A 20,903-nucleotide genomic window follows, 5' to 3' on the forward strand; every position below is an offset into this window, starting at 1 on the left:
AAAATCCGTTGAGAAAATTTAGGAGCGACAATTATTTTAAAAGTTATAATGAATATTATATTGAACGGAGATGGGATTTTGATTATTTTCAGAATTGAAACATTATTTTTAACTACGAAATGAATAAAACACTATCAAATTAACATTTTTATTCAATTATTATATAACCATAAAAATTGATAAAAACCCAATGGAAAATTTACAACTGGCGTAGTACTGCGCCAGCACTGGCAGCACTGGCGGCAAGGCTGAGAGCCAGCACTGGCATGGCACTGGGATGATAACGCCGTCTGGCGCTGCCGAAGTACTGTCTGTCAGTGCTGCCAGACAGCGCTGGCGCAGCACTGGACCAGTGCTGGCTGAGAATATTGCCGCAATGAATGCCGTATTGTTATTAATTAGTCGTAAATTCATAATTATAAATAATTTAACAACAAAATGGTAAATAATATTATTAATTAGTTATTATTCATAAAATATTTCTCTTCTTAAAGATATTGTATTAAAGATGGAGACTAACAATAAATATAGTAAATGAAGTAGAAAAAAATTGTTTATAACATTTAAAAATTAAATAATAAACAATTACAGTAAGTGTGCATTAGATTTTCATATTTTAGTACCTAACGATTGGAATCTAGAAATATCGCAAACCTATGAAAATAAACAAAACTGCTGACGAGGGGAATCGAACCTACAACCTACGGACTAACAGACTAACGCTCTAACCACTATGCTAACGACACATGTGTACAGTAAAGTATTAATATCTCAGTATCATTCAGACATACAATTATTGAGTCAAAGATGAGACAAAAATAGAGATACGTTAGAAATAATAAATTGAAATAAAATAAATTAAACTAAATTTTTAAAAATTAAATTACTTTACTTATTGCATTTAACATTTTATGTAATTCTTAAATTACGTGGTAATTTTTTAATAATTTTTTATTCATAGTAAGAAGTATAATAGTATTTTAATAGGAACCAAATTATTATTGAGATTAAAGTTTAAATTTTGTTTATAATTTTAATTTGTTTAAATAATTTATTATTTACAAAATTAGACAATTGTGTTAAATTGTTATTATTAAATTTAATAAGAATAAAAAATGAACAAACAAAAAGTAAAATATTAATTTTTTGAATAAATTTATATTTATAAACATTCATAAACTTTTTTTATAATTTTTTTCAAGTTTATGTCAAAAAAGCAATGTTGGCAAAGAGCGTTGTGAACAATTTTTCTATACTCAGCCAGCACTTGCCGCCGTGGCTTGTCCAAGCTTTGGCGAAACAAAAATTCTGTACTGCGCCAGCACTAATTGTCGAGGCTCGGCTATAATACGCCGAACAATCGTCTGAGTACTAAACCAGTGGTGAACATCGGCACTACACTGGCATTTCCCATTGGGAATTATCAAAAACTAAGTTCAGCGTTGATGCACTACACCGCGCCAATATAATTATCATTATAACTTTTAAAATAATTGTCGCTCCTAAATTTTCTCATCGGATTTTAATTTCATATAATTTTAAGTGTATGTTAATATTTTTTTCAAATTTTTAAAAGGCGTAGAACATTAAAAAAATTAGTAAGAATTTGATGTAATCGATCACACTGAGTCAAGGAAGTTAAAAATTAAAAAACTCTCTTTTTACGTTTCGACAGCGCTGCCGTCCTCATCAGAAACTACAATTTATTAAAAAAAAAAAAAAAGTTAAAAATTATTACAAAATTTTGTACATTATTAATTAATTTAAAACTATAGTAATAGAAAATTACCAGAAAAAAGAATATATTTACGCGTTCACATTATTGAAATAACGTACTACACGCTATAAGCGAAATGTGACACTGAGCAAACAAAATATTAAGAAGTAGACATATACAAGAAAAGAATCGACGATGAAGGGTCAACGACATTTCAGTAAACAGAGAAATTAGGTAATAAGAGAAATGTCAGAGCATCAAAATATGACAAGATTACGAGTATTTATTTTCATTGAGAAAGTGTGTATAATAATTATTAAGATTTTGTATGTCATCCCTTTTATTAATCGGGTTAATTTGTAAATTAATATAAATCATTTCTGATATTAAACGTTTTTTGTAATTATCCTCTCTGTCAAGAATTGCAAAATTAACAAAATCAAATCTGTGTTTTAAAGAATCACAATGATGTGCAACTATATTATCTTTAGAATTTTTATGTTCATTAATTCGGACGCCAACCATTCTTTTTGACTGTCCAACATATGAGGCAGAGCAATCATGACAATTAATCTTATAAACAGTATTAGTATTTTCAGTTTTTTTATTTTTGTCTTTATATTTAACGATAAGATTGTGACTCATATTAATATTACTAATAGGAATAGTTAAAATGTTGTAATTCTTTAATAAGAATGAAACATTCTCAAAAAGATTAGGAACATAAGGTAAAAAGACCTTGGGTAACATATTGTATATTGTCCTATTATTATTATAACTATTCCCATTAGAGTCATTGTGTTTATTTAAATTAATGAAGGAAATACGTTTTTTAGTATATTTACGGATAAATTCTATTGGATAATTATTATTCAATAGTAACTGTTCAACAAATTGAATGTTTTTTGAATGAAATTGCTTATCTGACAACCTAACAGCTCTGTCAATAAGATTGTATACAATAGCAACTTTTTGTGAAAATGGATGTTTTGATTTGTAATTGATAGTTCGTCCAGAAAATGTAGGTTTTAAGAACCAGTCAGTAATGAGCTTTTTATTGTCAATAATAATAAGAACATCTAAAAAGTTTATACTATTGTTATTTAACATTTCAAATGTAAATTGTAATCTTTCATCATAGCCGTTAAATTTATCAACAATTTCATTAATTTTGTCAGCTGGTATGCAAGTGATTATATCGTCAACGTATCTATAAAAAAACAATGGTTTAAAAGAAAGTTTAGAAAGACAAATAGTCTCAAGGTCCTCCATGACAATGTCCGCGAACAATCCAGAAATGGAAGAGCCCATAGGAGTGCCATAGATTTGTTGATAGTACTTATCATTAAACTTGAAAAAATTATTATCAAATAGAAATTGACAAGCATTAAGTAAATCATCCAAAGGAATATTTAGATTCCTAGAAATAGTTATATAACGTTTTATAATAGAATCACGAACATGCTCAGAACCAACATTTGTGAACAGAGAAGAAACGTCAAGACTAATAAGCGTATGATCAGTAGGAATGGTAAATTGTGTAATTTTCTTAATGAAATCACTACTATTTTGTATATATGATTTTGGTTTATTTATGGATTTATCCAGTAAATCAAATAAATGTTTAGATAAAAAATAAGTTGGAGAATTAACTGTAGAGACTACAGGTCTGAGAGGAACATTTATTTTGTGAATTTTTGGTAAACCATAAAGTTTTGCTATATTTGTGTTAGTTTGTGTAAGTTCAAGGTCATAATATTTTCTATTAAGAAAACCACTATTATTCCAATATTTTAAAATTTTATAAGTGTCAGTTTTTAATTTATTCAGAGGGTTTCTTTTAATTATTTTATAAGTTTTAGTATCATTAAGTAAATTGTTTTCAATTTTATTAATATATTCAACTTTGTCCATTGCTACTGTGACATTTCCCTTATCAGCTATTGTAAAAAAGATTTCACTATGATTTTTGACAAACAATTTAGCGTTATTTAGTTGTTTTGAATAAATAAGATCATTTACATTAATGTGTTTTGAGTTGCTTTTTACATGGCTTCGAAGATTCGTAATTAATTTGTTTCTTATGTCATTAGATAATTCATTATTTAAATTATAATTATTAATAAAAGTTTCAACAGATTTTATATAAAAAAACTTATAAAATTTTAAAATATTGGAATAATAGTGGTTTTCTTAATAGAAAATATTATGACCTTGAACTTACACAAACTAACACAAATATAGCAAAACTTTATGGTTTACCAAAAATTCACAAAATAAATGTTCCTCTCAGACCTGTAGTCTCTACAGTTAATTCTCCAACTTATTTTTTATCTAAACATTTATTTGATTTACTGGATAAATCCATAAATAAACCAAAATCATATATACAAAATAGTAGTGATTTCATTAAGAAAATTACACAATTTACCATTCCTACTGATCATACGCTTATTAGTCTTGACGTTTCTTCTCTGTTCACAAATGTTGGTTCTGAGCATGTTCGTGATTCTATTATAAAACGTTATATAACTATTTCTAGGAATCTAAATATTCCTTTGGATGATTTACTTAATGCTTGTCAATTTCTATTTGATAATAATTTTTTCAAGTTTAATGATAAGTACTATCAACAAATCTATGGCACTCCTATGGGCTCTTCCATTTCTGGATTGTTCGCGGACATTGTCATGGAGGACCTTGAGACTATTTGTCTTTCTAAACTTTCTTTTAAACCATTGTTTTTTTATAGATACGTTGACGATATAATCACTTGCATACCAGCTGACAAAATTAATGAAATTGTTGATAAATTTAACGGCTATGATGAAAGATTACAATTTACATTTGAAATGTTAAATAACAATAGTATAAACTTTTTAGATGTTCTTATTATTATTGACAATAAAAAGCTCATTACTGACTGGTTCTTAAAACCTACATTTTCTGGACGAACTATCAATTACAAATCAAAACATCCATTTTCACAAAAAGTTGCTATTGTATACAATCTTATTGACAGAGCTGTTAGGTTGTCAGATAAGCAATTTCATTCAAAAAACATTCAATTTGTTGAACAGTTACTATTGAATAATAATTATCCAATAGAATTTATCCGTAAATATACTAAAAAACGTATTTCCTTCATTAATTTAAATAAACACAATGACTCTAATGGGAATAGTTATAATAATAATAGGACAATATACAATATGTTACCCAAGGTCTTTTTACCTTATGTTCCTAATCTTTTTGAGAATGTTTCATTCTTATTAAAGAATTACAACATTTTAACTATTCCTATTAGTAATATTAATATGAGTCACAATCTTATCGTTAAATATAAAGACAAAAATAAAAAAACTGAAAATACTAATACTGTTTATAAGATTAATTGTCATGATTGCTCTGCCTCATATGTTGGACAGTCAAAAAGAATGGTTGGCGTCCGAATTAATGAACATAAAAATTCTAAAGATAATATAGTTGCACATCATTGTGATTCTTTAAAACACAGATTTGATTTTGTTAATTTTGCAATTCTTGACAGAGAGGATAATTACAAAAAACGTTTAATATCAGAAATGATTTATATTAATTTACAAATTAACCCGATTAATAAAAGGGATGACATACAAAATCTTAATAATTATTATACACACTTTCTCAATGAAAATAAATACTCGTAATCTTGTCATATTTTGATGCTCTGACATTTCTCTTATTACCTAATTTCTCTGTTTACTTAAATGTCGTTGACCCTTCATCGTCGATTCTTTTCTTGTATATGTCTACTTCTTAATATTTTGTTTGCTCAGTGTCACATTTCGCTTATAGCGTGTAGGACGTTATTTCAATAATGTGAACGCGTAAATATATTCTTTTTTCTGGTAATTTTCTATTACTATAGTTTTAAATTAATTAATAATGTACAAAATTTTGTAATAATTTTTAACTTTTTTTAATAAATTGTAGTTTCTGATGAGGACGGCAGCGCTGTCGAAACGTAAAAAGAGAGTTTTTTAATTTTTAACTTCCTTGACTCAGTGTGATCGATTACATCAAATTCTTACTATTTAATACGACTGAGTGATAGAATAAATCCATTATTCTTAATTAAAAAAATTATTTGTTTATAAAAAATTTCTTAAATAATTATTAACGGTGTTGGAGGTCGAGAACTGTCCAGTGTTGCCAACCCACTTTCTTACACTTTCCTGTATATTTTTACTTTGAGAATTTTTTGTAAAAAAACGAAGCACTTAATCAAAAAAGTGGGCCTTTACTTGGAAGCGAAATTAAATGAAGAATTTTTTAGAATTTATTTTGTCTCGATATGATGTTTCTACGAGCCACATTCTTATTTCCGCCACGAGAATTTACAGCTGCAGGTGACTTGGCATAGGGAAAAAATGGCCGCACAACAGAAAGGTGGAGTAAAGCGGGTTGCCTACGTAAAGGCATAACACTAGGGGAGAGTGGGGCAAAATGGGGTACCTTTTTGAAATTGGCTGTTTACAGAGAACCAAACGAATAAATCGATTCAGCTAAACTTCAGAATTCTTCTTTGTACACTTAGCTTTGAGGAAATTATGATAATAGCGGAGAAAAAAATTTTTGAAAGAACTTATATCGTATTTTCTGAGAAAGTGCTAAAATCCCATTTTGCCCCACCCGTGGGGCAAAATGGGGTGGTATCAAATAACTGTACAAAACATTGAATTTTTTTTCAAAATTCATTAAATTCTTGTTGTATGAGATTATAAATACAAACAAAAAGTAGGATTCTTTATTATTATGGAAAAACAAGTAATATTTATTAAAATTTAACAAAAAAACATGGATATTGCAAAATATCGATATATCGATAGTGAAACATCGATAGAAATGCCTCGAAACAAAAATATCGATTCTTCTGCAGGAAACCTTTAAATATTCATAATATAATGTTTTTAAATAGTTTTAATGAAACGGCGTAACTTCCGGCATGCCCCACACTTAGGTACCCCATTCTGCCCCACACTGCATATTAAAACAAAATGCAATGTTCACAAGTTATTGTAAACAATTAAACAATCCATTCTATTGAAAATTACTCTAGAATAAGTACTGAAAAAGATCCCACACTTGCCAAATTAAATGCATTGTCCCAAAAAGTTTGGTAAGCACTTTAATTTTGAAAAAAATTCATATTTTTTTTGCTTAAAACTTAAAAGTTAAAATTAAGATCCAATTAATATTAAAAGTTGTATTACTTTCAAAAAAAATTTTCTTTGGAGTGTCTTCATAATTAATAACAGTTTCTTATCAACATGAATGATATATGTCGAGGATAAAAAAATTAAAAGTACCTATCATGGAAAAACAGAGGTACCCCATTTGACCCGCCTACCCCATTTTGCCCCACTCTCCCCTATAATAAAACAGGGCAGTAACTTATAATTTGTTAAAAATTGTAAAACTATTATTTTGCAATAACCAAAATTAAACCAAAAGACATAAATAATGAGATTTTTGTTTATAATTATGCACATAATATAAAATATGTAAAATTAAAAATAAAAATATGAAATTTTTTTTTAAATTTTGATATTTTATTAACATAATTTTTTACAAAGAATAAAAATATAAATTGCTAATTAGTACTTATAGAGGTACAATTTATTAAATTGTAATTAATAAAAATATTACAAATGACAAATATATAGAATTTTTAAAAATTAAATTATATCTAAAATTTATTAAATGTTTTTTATTGTTTGGGAAAATTAGTTATTAAGTAATTGGAATATTAGATAAAATTAAAAATAATCTATTAATTACAATAATTAAAAAAAAATTAATCAATATTTACCTTATATATTGGTTTAATTATCTTTAATCATGTTTTTTAATCTATAAAAATTTATTTACTTTATTTACTTTTTTGAAAATAATAAATTTAATTATTTTTTCTTATTTTTCAAATATATAAGATATTAAACAAAAAAATGTCGCTAATTAATTTTTTATTCTTAAATAATAATTACCCCTTTCTATAGGCAACAAGTGTAATAAGTTTATTTTCGACGTTAAAGCTGTAAATTTGTATGGCGAAAATAATATTGACGCTCGTAAAAACATCGTATTATTGCAAACAAATTTTTACTTAAATCCTCATTTCATATAGAATTCCAATAAAGAGCCCTTTTTTCTAAAAATTTCTGCTTTTTTTCTTTCTTTTTAAATTATCCAACACTTTTGACTGATTTTTACAAAACTTTTTACATTTGAGAATTTTTTAAAAAATAATTTGACGCTTTCTTTTAAAAAAGGGCTCTTTACTGGGAAGTAAAAATACATAAATAAAGAATTAATTAAAATTTATTTTGTTTCGATACGATATTTCCATGAGCCACAATCTTATTTCCACCATAAAAATTAAGAGCTGAATGTGACTTGTGGAAGAAAGTGTCTAATTAGAAATGTTGAGCGGGTTGCCTACGCAAAGGTTTAATAGTATGATAAGAAAAGAAATAATAATTTTTAGTTTGTAAAAATTATAAAACTATTATTTTGTAAGTAAAAAATTAACATGAAAAGATTAATAAAGGGATTTTTATTTATGGGAACATTGTAAAAAAAAGGTTCTAAATTAGAGCTAATTTCGGTATTAAAATAGAACCAAATTACGATTTAGTACCAAAATTAGTACTAAATTAGTACCTTTCTTTTTACAGTGAAATGTACCTACATAATATAAATATGTCAAATTAAAAAAAAGATTAAAATTGCTAATTTTAAGAAAAACTTATTATTTAATTCTCTTTTCTGAAAGAGAGCCCTTTTTTGAGAAAGTGTCAAATTATTTTTTTAAAAATTGTTAAAGTAAAAAGTTTTTTAACCCTTGGGCGGGCAAGCTAAAAAAATCAGCGGGCAAGTGAGGTCCATTGGACCTCGCTTTAAAAACGCTGAAGGGGTTATACCTGTTTGGCATTTTTTATTTTTCAATTTTTTCTCTATTGGCTTAAAATATACTATAACATCCCTAGATTAATAATAATCTATAACGACCTTGCATGAAAACAAGTTTGGAAATATTTTTTTAAATTATTTTTTCTGGATCAATTTTTGTGAGACTTTCAAAATCAGCATTGTAAATAAATTCCTGGAGAAATACAGGACTGGTCTATAATATTATCGAAATTTTGTCGTAGAAATTATATTTCTTCTAAAATAGTATTTACAAGCGTCTAATCAAGGAGAACTCCAGTTTAAATTTCATAATAATTCCCGAACTTCATAGAAAGAAAAGATGTGCCGACCCCGTTTCTCACAAGCGCTGAATAAAAGTAAAGTCTAGTATATATGAGACTTCCCAGGTCCCTACAACCAGCGTGCGATTCAATGCGTCGTGTATTTGCGTTTATTTGTGTATAAATTATGTGTGCGTTAGAATATATGTAGGTAGCTATAAGTGTATTATGTATGTATGTATGTGTGTGTATCCTCCTCAACCCATAGAGTTATTAGAATAGAGTGCGCAAGCGACCAAAATGTTTCTTAGGCGCATAGACGGAGACAGCCATACGAAAAGAAGACCCCTTTCCTTTCTTTCTCTAATAACGCATGCGCGATAGTGAAACAGCTGATGCATCGAAACAACTGTTGCTTGCTTGCAATTATATTTTTCTTTTATTTACATGACAAATAAATAATTTAAAATAAATTTAAAATTAAAATAAAACATTTATAATATTTAAAACAATTTTTCATGCGATCTTTTTAGACAAAAACCTAACCAAAAACTTTCATTCTTGCACATGCGCCAATAAACAAGGTAAGAATAGGGGTCTACTTTCATGCTTTTGTCTCTTTCTATGCGCCTAAGAATGCCTCTCACGGTAAAAGGTATAACTCGCGCACTCTATTCTAATAATTCTATGCCTCAACCAATCACAGTTCGCCTTGCTTGACGAATGTCGATCAAGTATATACGCGTATACACAACTTCTTTTTTTATTTTCTTTGCTACGGAATTGTTCCGGAACTATTCTGTAATCTGTAGCCCTTATAAGAGCTTCTTCATATATGAAGCGACCCTCTGAATTTTTCCCGAACTAATCGGAAGTTCTACCGTCCAGACTATCTGAAATACTCAGCCGCTACATTTCGTAAAAACTATCACATAAATACCGAGTTCTTACCATATAATTCCTGAATATCTATTTTGAAAGTTCGACATTTCTTCCAAATAACAGCTCTATAATAATTACCGACTTTTGCTCATATCCTCAATTTCGGAACGAATTCAGGAACTATTTCCGAATTATTTTTTTTCGTGTTCATTTGAAAACAAAAATTATAACCTCTATTAATATTATAAAATTAAGGAGGCAGAAAGGAGCGACAACCTTAAAAAAAATGAATTAATCATAAAACCAAAAATTATATTTTTCAAAAAATTTTAAGTTTTTCTATTCTTGAAATTATATTATTTTTATCATTTTCACTTTTAAATTAGTCAAAATGACTATAATACCTCATTATGTTATGTATAAATATGCTGTATATATAATGAATATGTTCATTATGTTTCTAATATAATAATATTTTTAATTACAGTAATTTTATTGTAATTTCCCTATTTTGTAAAGTTAATTTTATTCAAAAATTATAGTCATTTTGACTAATTTAAAAGTGAAAATGATAAAAATAATATAATTTCAAGAATAGAAAAACTTAAAATTTTTTGAAAAATATAATTTTTGGTTTTATGATTAATTCATTTTTTTAAGGTTGTCGCTCCTTTCTGCCTCCTTAATTTTATAATATTAATGAAGGTTATAATTTTTGTTTTCAAATGTATAAGTAATAATTAATATTTATTTAATAAATATTTTAAATAATATTTAATAAATATTTATTATTAAAATAATATAATATATATACAAACCAAATGATAAATGCACAGTAAAAAAAAAGTCTGACTCCGTTTACACCTTAAATTCAGCCCATGTATTTCACATAAGTCTGTCCTTGTTTAACGGGGCTGACTCCGTTTACATCTTAAATTCAGCCTCAAAAATAGGCTGAAAGTAAAACTTTTTTTTAGTGTGTGCATCCTATAAATTAATAATTATTAAAATTCATTAAGTATAATTTATTAATAATAATTGTTTATTAATTATTATTTTTTAAATTCATAATTTTTATTTTTAAATAAATGTATAATAATTAATTATTCAATAACTATTATTATTCGTTATTTATAATTTAGTTGTTATTATTAATAAATAAACTTTATTATAATATTGTACTTAAAGAAAAAAAATTATATGTATTTTCGTTTTTTAAATATATTACCATAATTATTTTATAAAGTGTTTTAAAAGAACACGCTTTTTTAACTTAAATAACTGTTTTAAAAAAGTTAATTTTAAAAAATTAAATTTATTTACATGCTTTTAAAACGAGGAAAAAGTGTAGCATAATTACTCCGTTTAAGTAATTTCTTCACTTGTTTATAATTTTATTATAGGAATTAATTTTTTTAAATTAAAACTTAATTCATTTACACTTTATTCAAACGAGAAAAACTGTCGAAGCCCTGATCAGAGCCCTATTTAATATCTAGTGAGCACCTAACTTGGGGTTTTGGCCAGAAATTCTGGTCAAACCCACAAAATAATAAAATTATTAAAACGATAGTATAATTACTCCCTTTAATTGTATTCTTCAATTGTTCATTATTTTTTATTAAAAGTAATTTTAGAGATTAAATTTTTTTACACTTTATTTAAAGAAGGAAAACTATCGAGGCCCTGATCAGTACCCTATCTAAAATCTAATGAACACCCTACCTGGGGTTCTGGCTAGGAATTCTAGTCAAACCCCTAAAATAAAAAAATTATTAAATAACTAAAATAATGATTGCCTTTCATTGTTAATAGCTTCTACGACAAAAAGGAATTCTAAAAACTTTATTAAAAAAAAAAATTTTAATAGGGAAAACTGTCGAGGCCCCGACCAGAACCCTGTTTTAAATAGGGCAAAGTGGGGCATTTTCTGCACGGGTTTGACACTCCGCAATTGATCCAGAAAAAATAATTTAAAAAATATTTCCAAACTTGTTTTCATGCAAGGTCGTTATAGATTATTATTAATCTAGGGATGTTATAGTATATTTTAAGCCAATAGAGAAAAAATTGAAAAATAAAAAATGCCAAACAGGTATAACCCCTTCAGCGTTTTTAAAGCGAGGTCCAATGGACCTCGCTTGCCCGCTGATTTTTTTAGCTTGCCCGCCCAAGGGTTAAAAAACTTTTTACTTTAACAATTTTTAAAAAAATAATTTGACACTTTCTCAAAAAAGGGCTCTCTTTCAGAAAAGAGAATTAAATAATAAGTTTTTCTTAAAATTAGCAATTTTAATCCTTTTTTTAATTTGACATATTTATATTACGTAGGTACATTTCACTGTAAAAGGAAAGGTACTAATTTAGTACTAATTTTGGTACTAAATCGTAATTTGGTTCTATTTTAATACCGAAATTAGCTCTAATTTAGAACCTTTTTTTTACAATGTTCCCATAAATAAAAATCCCTTTATTAATCTTTTCATGTTAATTTTTTACTTACAAAATAATAGTTTTATAATTTTTACAAACTAAAAATTATTATTTCTTTTCTTATCATACTATTAAACCTTTGCGTAGGCAACCCGCTCAACATTTCTAATTAGACACTTTCTTCCACAAGTCACATTCAGCTCTTAATTTTTATGGTGGAAATAAGATTGTGGCTCATGGAAATATCGTATCGAAACAAAATAAATTTTAATTAATTCTTTATTTATGTATTTTTACTTCCCAGTAAAGAGCCCTTTTTTAAAAGAAAGCGTCAAATTATTTTTTAAAAAATTCTCAAATGTAAAAAGTTTTGTAAAAATCAGTCAAAAGTGTTGGATAATTTAAAAAGAAAGAAAAAAAGCAGAAATTTTTAGAAAAAAGGGCTCTTTATTGGAATTCTATATGAAATGAGGATTTAAGTAAAAATTTGTTTGCAATAATACGATGTTTTTACGAGCGTCAATATTATTTTCGCCATACAAATTTACAGCTTTAACGTCGAAAATAAACTTATTACACTTGTTGCCTATAGAAAAGGGTAATTATTATTTAAGAATAAAAAATTAATTAGCGACATTTTTTTGTTTAATATCTTATATATTTGAAAAATAAGAAAAAATAATTAAATTTATTATTTTCAAAAAAGTAAATAAAGTAAATAAATTTTTATAGATTAAAAAACATGATTAAAGATAATTAAACCAATATATAAGGTAAATATTGATTAATTTTTTTTTAATTATTGTAATTAATAGATTATTTTTAATTTTATCTAATATTCCAATTACTTAATAACTAATTTTCCCAAACAATAAAAAACATTTAATAAATTTTAGATATAATTTAATTTTTAAAAATTCTATATATTTGTCATTTGTAATATTTTTATTAATTACAATTTAATAAATTGTACCTCTATAAGTACTAATTAGCAATTTATATTTTTATTCTTTGTAAAAAATTATGTTAATAAAATATCAAAATTTAAAAAAAAATTTCATATTTTTATTTTTACATATTTTATATTATGTGCATAATTATAAACAAAAATCTCATTATTTATGTCTTTTGGTTTAATTTTGGTTATTGCAAAATAATAGTTTTACAATTTTTAACAAATTACACAGTGCAACATTTTTGAGGTCATCGAATGTGCACTAAGTTTTGACTTCAGTTTCTGAAAGTACTTATCGAAACTAGCAAAAACCTATTTCAGTTTTGCTAGATTAGCTCGGATTTGAATTTTATCGATATTTGAATTTTTTTTTTTGAATTTTCACATTTTTCAGTTTTCTGATACGGGAGGATGGGAACACTGGCTATTAAAAGTTTATTAAAAAAATTCGCAATGCTCACAATCTGAAAAGAAATAATCCCTCTTTAATTACAGAGAAAGAAAAAAAATTTGGTCAAAAAATGTTCCAGTTACGAATTTTTTTTTGACATTTTTATATTTCTCGGTTTTCTGAAACGGGCGGGTGAGAAAGCTGGCTATTCAAAGATTATAAAAAAAAAATTCGCAGTGGTCACCATTTGAAGAGTAATAATTCCTCTTTAATTTTTGACATTGAAAAAAAAATTTGGTCGAAAATTATTCGAGTTATGAATTTTTTTGTGTAATTTTTCAAATTTTTCGGTTTTTCTAATACGAGCGGATGGGAACTCTGTCTATTAAAAGTTTATTACACAACATTCGCAATTGTCATAATTTGAAAAGCAATAATCCCTCTTTACATTCTATTAAAGAAAAAAAAATTTGGTCAAAAATTGTTCGAGTTATGAATCTTTTTTTGACTTTTTCACATTTTTCGGTTTTTTGATAAAGCGAGTGGAAACGCTGGCTATGAAAAGTTTATAAAAAAATTTGCAATGGTCACCATTTGAAGAGCAGTAATTCCTCCTAAATTTCTGACATTGAAAAAAAATTTGGTCGAAAATTGTTCAAGTTATGAATTTTTTTCGTACTTTTTTAAATTTTTCTTGTTTTTGATTCGGGCGGGTGAGAGCGCTGGTTATTTAATTTTTTTTTTAATCGTAATGGTCACATTTTGGAGAGCAATACTTTCTCTTTAATTTCTAACAAAGAAAAAAAAATTGGTCAAAAATTGTTCCACTTATGAATTTTTTTTGAATTTTCACATTTTTCAGTTTTCTGATACGGGCGGATGGGAACGCAGGCTATTAAAAATTTATAAAAAATTTCGAATGATCACAATTTGAAGAGCATTAATCCGTCTTTAATTTCTGCCCAAGAAAAAATATTTGATTCGAAATATTTGATTTCGAAAAAAGTCAAAAAAAAATATAAACCCGCGGTTCGACAGGACCGCGGGTATACAAATGTACAGAAATAAATAAATAATACGAATAATTTTCTACTAATTTTTTTTTCTTTGTCAGAAATTAAAGAAGGATTATTGAATTTTAAAATTTGACCGTTGTTAATTTTTTAAATGAATTTTTAATAGCCAGCGTTTCCACCCGCCCGGATCAAAAAACCGAAAAATGTGAAAAAGTCAAAAAAATTCATAACTCGAACAATTTTCGACCAAATTTTTTTTTCAATGTCAGAAATTAGGGAGGAATTACTGCTCTTCAAATGGTGACCATTGCAAATTTTTTTATAAACTTTTCATAGCCAGCGTTTCCACTCGCTTTATCAAAAATCCGAAAAATGTGAAAAAGTAAAAAAAAATTCATAACTCGAACAATTTTTGACCAAATTTTTTTTTCTTTAATAGAATGTAAAGAGGGATTATTGCTTTTCAAATTATGACAATTGCGAATGTTGTGTAATAAACTGTTAATAGACAGAGTTCCCATCCGCTCGTATTAGAAAAACCGAAAAATTTGAAAAATTACAAAAAAAAATTCATAACTCGAATAATTTTCGACCAAATTTTTTTTTCAATGTCAAAAATTAAAGAGGAATTATTACTCTTCAAATGGTGACCACTGCGAATTTTTTTTTATAATCTTTGAATAGCCAGCTTTCTCACCCGCCCGTTTCAGAAAACCGAGAAATATAAAAATGTCAAAAATAAATTCGTAACTGGAACATTTTTTGACCAAATTTTTTCTCTTTCTCTGTAATTAAAGAGGGATTATTTCTTTTCAGATTGTGAGCATTGCGAATTTTTTTAATAAACTTTTAATAGCCAGTGTTCTCATGCGCCCGTATCAGAAAACTGAAAAATGTGAAAATTCAAAAAAAAAAATTCAAATATCGATAAAATTCAAATCCGAGCTAATCTAGCAAAACTGAAATAGGTTTTTGCTAGTTTCGATAAGTACTTTCAGAAACTGAAGTCTAAACTTAGTGCACATTTTATGTGTTGCACTGTGTTATAAGTTACTCCCCTGTTATGCCTTTACGTAGGCAACCCGCTTTACTCCACCTTTCTGTTGTGCGGCCATTTTTTCCCTATGCCAAGTCACCTGCAGCTGTAAATTTTCGTGGCGGAAATAAGAATGTGGCTCGTAAAAACATCATATCGAGACAAAATAAATTCTAATAAATTCTTCATTTAATTTCGCTTCCAAGTAAAGGCCCACTTTTTTGATTAAGTGCTTCGTTTTTTTACAAAAAATTCTCAAAGTGAAAATATACAGGAAAGTGTAAGAAAGTGGGTTGGCAACACTGGACAGTTCTCGACCTCCAACACCGTTAAAAAATAAACTTTTAAAAAATTTTCTAATTCGAAACAAAAGTATATTTTACCCCTTTATATTCCGGCTTGGTTTATTTAAATTGGTTCATTCATTTAGGAGAAATAAAATTTTGTTTAAAAAGTTGCAAAAAAATTAATTTCTCCAACACTTGCTCTGAAAGGAGTACTTTTCTTGGTAGAAAAGTGTGGCGAAAGTAAAATTTGGCGTGGCGAAAGTAAATCATGACCTAATTCTTTTTTCTTGTTCTTTGAACGAGATGTATTTTGTATCGAACTTCTTCCCCACTCAAAACATTCGTCTTTTATTATATTAAACATAAGCACACGTTAAATTAAAATTATACGAAACTCACGAAGAAACCTTTCAACATTTCTATTTAAAAAAAATACTTTTTATTTTCTGTGAAAATTTCACGAATTCTAACCCAATAATTAAAAATAAACTTTTAATCAAGATAAATCTAACACGAACCTAACATATAATTCGTTTGCTTCTTAGGTACCTTTCTTGGAAGAGCGTCACATTTATGTTAAATCGAAAAAAGATATTTTTAAAAAAATCAAAATTTTGAAACTTCATAACTCAAAAAATATTTTATGAAATTAAAGAAAAATTTATATTTACACTTCTACTAATTATAGTAACATTTTATCAAAGTTTCGAGAAAATTCATTTTTTTCCCTGGTCAGTTGAGGAATTTTTCCCCATATGAAGGTCAAAAGATAGAATTGTAAAAGTACAAATAAAAATATCAGAATAAGTTAAATTAAACAGAACAAATAAATAAAAAGACGATTAAAGACACAATTTAAAATGTAAAAGTCTAAAATTACGCTTTTTGCCTATTTTTGGTCCTTGCAAAAGTCTTCTTCGCCTCCTCAAGGGCAGTTCGAATGATCCCTTTAGGTTTCACTTCCCACAACGTGATGAAAATGTTTCTTTTCGTTTCCTCTTACAATCCACGACCTTGTAATCGACTTCTCCGTCGTGTTGCATTCTTATGCTGGGTGACCATATCCGAGGCATCGGTGACACCTCACTATCATAAACCTCCTTCTAATCGGGCATGACAAAGGCAACCTTTATGCTTCCGAGAACCTCCAGCTTCTCAGCCTGATCCTTGTCGGTGACAAAAACTGCGAGTTTTATCCCCCGCTTGTTAGGTCCAAGGACCGTTACCTTTCTGCTTACTGCCGGTTCCTTAATGAGACCTGATAGTGCCTCATCCACCTCGTCCTCTTGGGTAAGTCAATTCACGTTTCGGATCTCCAGAGTAACCCTTCGGTCCGCATTCTGCACCTTATCCAAGTCACCCACCACTCTTGTCAGTTCCTCAGAAAACCCGTTCATGTCTGAGGAGCCTCCTATCCTAATAAGGAGGTTACCCTTCTTGGTTGATCTTGCTCCAACTACTCTTGTCCGATTTACCTCCGAGTTAACCTTCTTACGGATCTTTCCCAGCACCTCGGCAAATGACCTTCCTTCCGCGACCCTGACGATCATTGTTGATTCTCCAGCCGCCGACCTCGCCCTACTACCATGACCTGATTTTGGCTTCTGTGTCTTAGAAGGCACTTCCTTTCTTTTCTTTACCTATTTTGTCATCTCTGGACTACTTTCACTTTTCTTCCTTTTCTTAGAGCACTCTAGCACGACATTTCTAATGACCTTTGCTTGGAATCGCTCTCATCTTCTCTTCCGATTCTCACGCATCTCTTCCGAAATGGAAATACCGTGGTAGAAGCGCGCATCTTGCTCCTTCGCGGCTTTATGCTTCTTCCTAACCTCCTGTACAATTTCTGTCAGGTTCTTCAGACCGTTTTTAATCGTCATACTGACGTTCGTCTGTACCTTACAGGACTCCAGGATCTTGCGTACCTCTTCCTCGATTTTTCAATGCAAGCCGCCTCCTGCTCTCGCAGCTTTATACAAGTGTCTCTATCCTGTTGGTCAATAGCGATAGCATCAGTAGAAGCGTTGCTGAAAACGCTAATGGTACGGTCACAGCTCGGCTGCAGCTGCCCACACTTGAATCGCTACCTTCTTCTTTTTTGGTTGTCCTTTGTCCCGTGTCGAGAAACGAGCGAAACAAACAGGGTACTATCGTTTGGCTATGATGGATCCTGAACCGCTTTCGTTAGATACATAGAAGTTATAGCATTTCCGAAGCATTGATGCGACGTCTATGATATGTAAGGGCACGTGAACATGTTGGTACGGACGTGGAGGTCGACGTGTCTCTCCAAGATTGCAGGAAGTATCCGCAAGGGATATGCATCCTGGTATCTCTTCACAGAGTTTACGCTTCAATAAGTTGTATAATTTCCTTATGTTTACACTAATGGGATTTAGTGTATTGTATTCTTGAGGATTTTACTTTTCTTCCAGACTGTCGCCTACAGAGCATTACCCCGCAGGTACTCTTCCTTGTTTTTACAATCGCTCATAACGGATGATTTTTTTATGGTTTTGGTCCGCTACGAGTATTTAATTTCTTCGATACCATCTATTTCTAGGAGGCACACCTATCCGCCAACTCGTACACGTCCAATAGAGGTCCAGCAACCCTCCGCAAGAGAACAAGTCCTAATGCGCTCCAATTAGAACGAGGAACTTTCGTTTTAAGGAGGTTCTATCGCTTGACGCAGCTAGTCAAAACAGTGAGAAATATGTAATGTTTTGACTCACTTGGTAACGTCAAACGTTTGGCAACGCAGAATTATTTCTAACATGTGATAAAAATTATCATTTAAATTTCGTGCTCAAATTTAATGTGTATAGTGCATGCAACGTTGCCAAACGTACTAAGTGTTGTTTATATTTTTAGATGAAACGTAAATTTTGTTTACAAATTGATTTATTGTAAATCTCACAGGTACCTATTGACAATTGTTTTAACAGATATGTAATTATTGCATATCGGTTTAGTATTTAAAAAATTTAGATCAATATCTGTTCATTTAATACTTTGCAGTTTGTAAATATATATGACAAACTACTCAATTCCCATAAGACTCAATGTTAAATGTTGAAAATCAAAAATGTTTATAACTTTTTTCCTAGGTACCTAGAGATTACAAAAATTTAACTACGCCTTTATATTAACTTTATCTAGTTGCTCATAAAATTTTATCAAAATCTGTTCATTAAATCAATTACACAGGACCACAAAATTTTTTTCGGGAAAATATACATTGATGGCACCATGTGTTCTATACGTATTTTGACGTAAAAATAAAAAAAAAATTTCAAATTTCTATAGGGATACAAGTTTTTCTCATAATTTTCTTCATATTTGTCAGAAATTTTATGTTAATTTGTAAAAATTAACCCTTCATTGTTCTCTAAATATGTATTTAATGTTACAAATAGTGCAAGTAAATAAGTAAAATGTATTCAATATATTAATGACTTACTTCAGAGATTTTGAATACTACGAGATCTGATATTACTTTCAGTTCTATTTAAAGTTAAACATTTTGTTCATAAATACAAAAATCTCAAGTACATTTAATTACATAGTAACTTTATATAAATCGAAGTAACCATCTACTTAACGATTTTTTCCATTAATTTATTTAGTAATTTCTAGATTTTATACACATTAACAGGTGTCAATTCTCATAACAAACATGAAATTATCAACAGATGTAAAGAAAATTATCAGAAAAATTTGTCTTTTTGTCTCTTTATAAACGTTTGCAAATAATGGTAAAAATGTCTAGTTTTTGGAGAAATTTTAATTTATCTCGGAACTGTGACGTGTTGGGGCAAAAGTAGACCCAGATTTGGATTCAGGACGTCAAAATACGTATAGAAGACATGGTCCCGTCTATGTATATTTACCCGAAAAAAATTTTGTGGTCCTGTGTTATCGATAGAACCTCCTTAACTGGAGCGCATTAGGACTTGTTCTCTTGCGGAGAACCATGTCTGGTTGGAACCAACCAGACATAGAAAATTAATTCTTCTTGAGTTTTCACTTATTGCTCGTAGTAAAATAGGTATATTTACTAGATGTTGTACCGAAGTCTGTTTCAAAAATATACTTGGGGATAAAGTTTATTTAACTTCTAAACTGTATACTGGGGTTTCATTTTGAGTTGACTTAGATGTCATCAGGTTGATTTCCAAAATATACTCTCTCTTTCGGAATTTATTCCTCTTTTCTCATGTGACGTAACAATATCTGCTATTTTAATACAATTTTCCAAAAGAATTCAATTATATAAAAAAAATTTGATCAAATTCTACACTAACATTCAATTATTTTCATAAGTAGGGGAGAGCGGTATTGAAAGTGGTGGGGGTAGGTTGTGCCATTAATTATATCTCAAAACCAAAAAAAGATTTTCAAAAAATTAAAATGAGGGAAGTATTGTTTAGCGGCTGCGCACCTTTGTCAGACATTTTTATTTTTTCTGCAGCGCGAAATAAATAGCTGTTAGTATCTTGGTGCTTCGACGCTACGCAAGTATAAATTTTCAGGTGTGCAACTTTAGGTCTATTTTTTAAATTGTCAAAGCTATCAATGCGTTTTTTCACAAAAATGATTCATATTTAATTAGGAATCAAATAGTACATAATACCTAACGAATTAAGTATATGTATAAGTATTATTATTTTAATTAAGGTTTTAACCTCTCCAGCAAGCAAGCGGTGGGAACCGTGTTTTTGTGGGTAATACTGTTTCCAGTGGTTTACAGAGATCGTTCAGTCCAGCGGCTAAAGTCAGTTATAATGGTTAGGTAAAAGTGAAAGTATATGGACTATTGTCTAGGCTGTAAATTAGATAAAATAGTGATTGTATGTAAGAAATTTTCCCAACTCTCTGACCACTTGCTCATTGGGCGAGAATACGAGTTCGTCAATGTCCGCCCAGTTGGGGTCTGCGTTGGGAAATC

General features: G+C 28.7%; 1 protein-coding gene and 1 long non-coding RNA gene across 2 annotated transcripts in view; both read left to right on the forward strand.

The window, feature by feature from the left end:
• The window catches only part of LOC122504102, a 215,861-nt gene that overhangs the window by 77,406 nt on the left and 117,552 nt on the right, over positions 1-20,903 (forward strand). The gene's annotated exons all lie outside the window — the stretch shown is intronic.
• Positions 5,473-5,810, forward strand: LOC122504059. The gene is made up of 2 exons (XR_006301799.1): positions 5,473-5,607; positions 5,693-5,810. It is a non-coding gene; the product is annotated as an uncharacterized LOC122504059 (long non-coding RNA).

The sequence above is a fragment of the Leptopilina heterotoma genome, unplaced genomic scaffold (genome assembly GCF_015476425.1).
Source record: "Leptopilina heterotoma isolate Lh14 unplaced genomic scaffold, ASM1547642v1 Lhet_278, whole genome shotgun sequence".
NCBI lineage: Eukaryota > Metazoa > Arthropoda > Insecta > Hymenoptera > Figitidae > Leptopilina > Leptopilina heterotoma.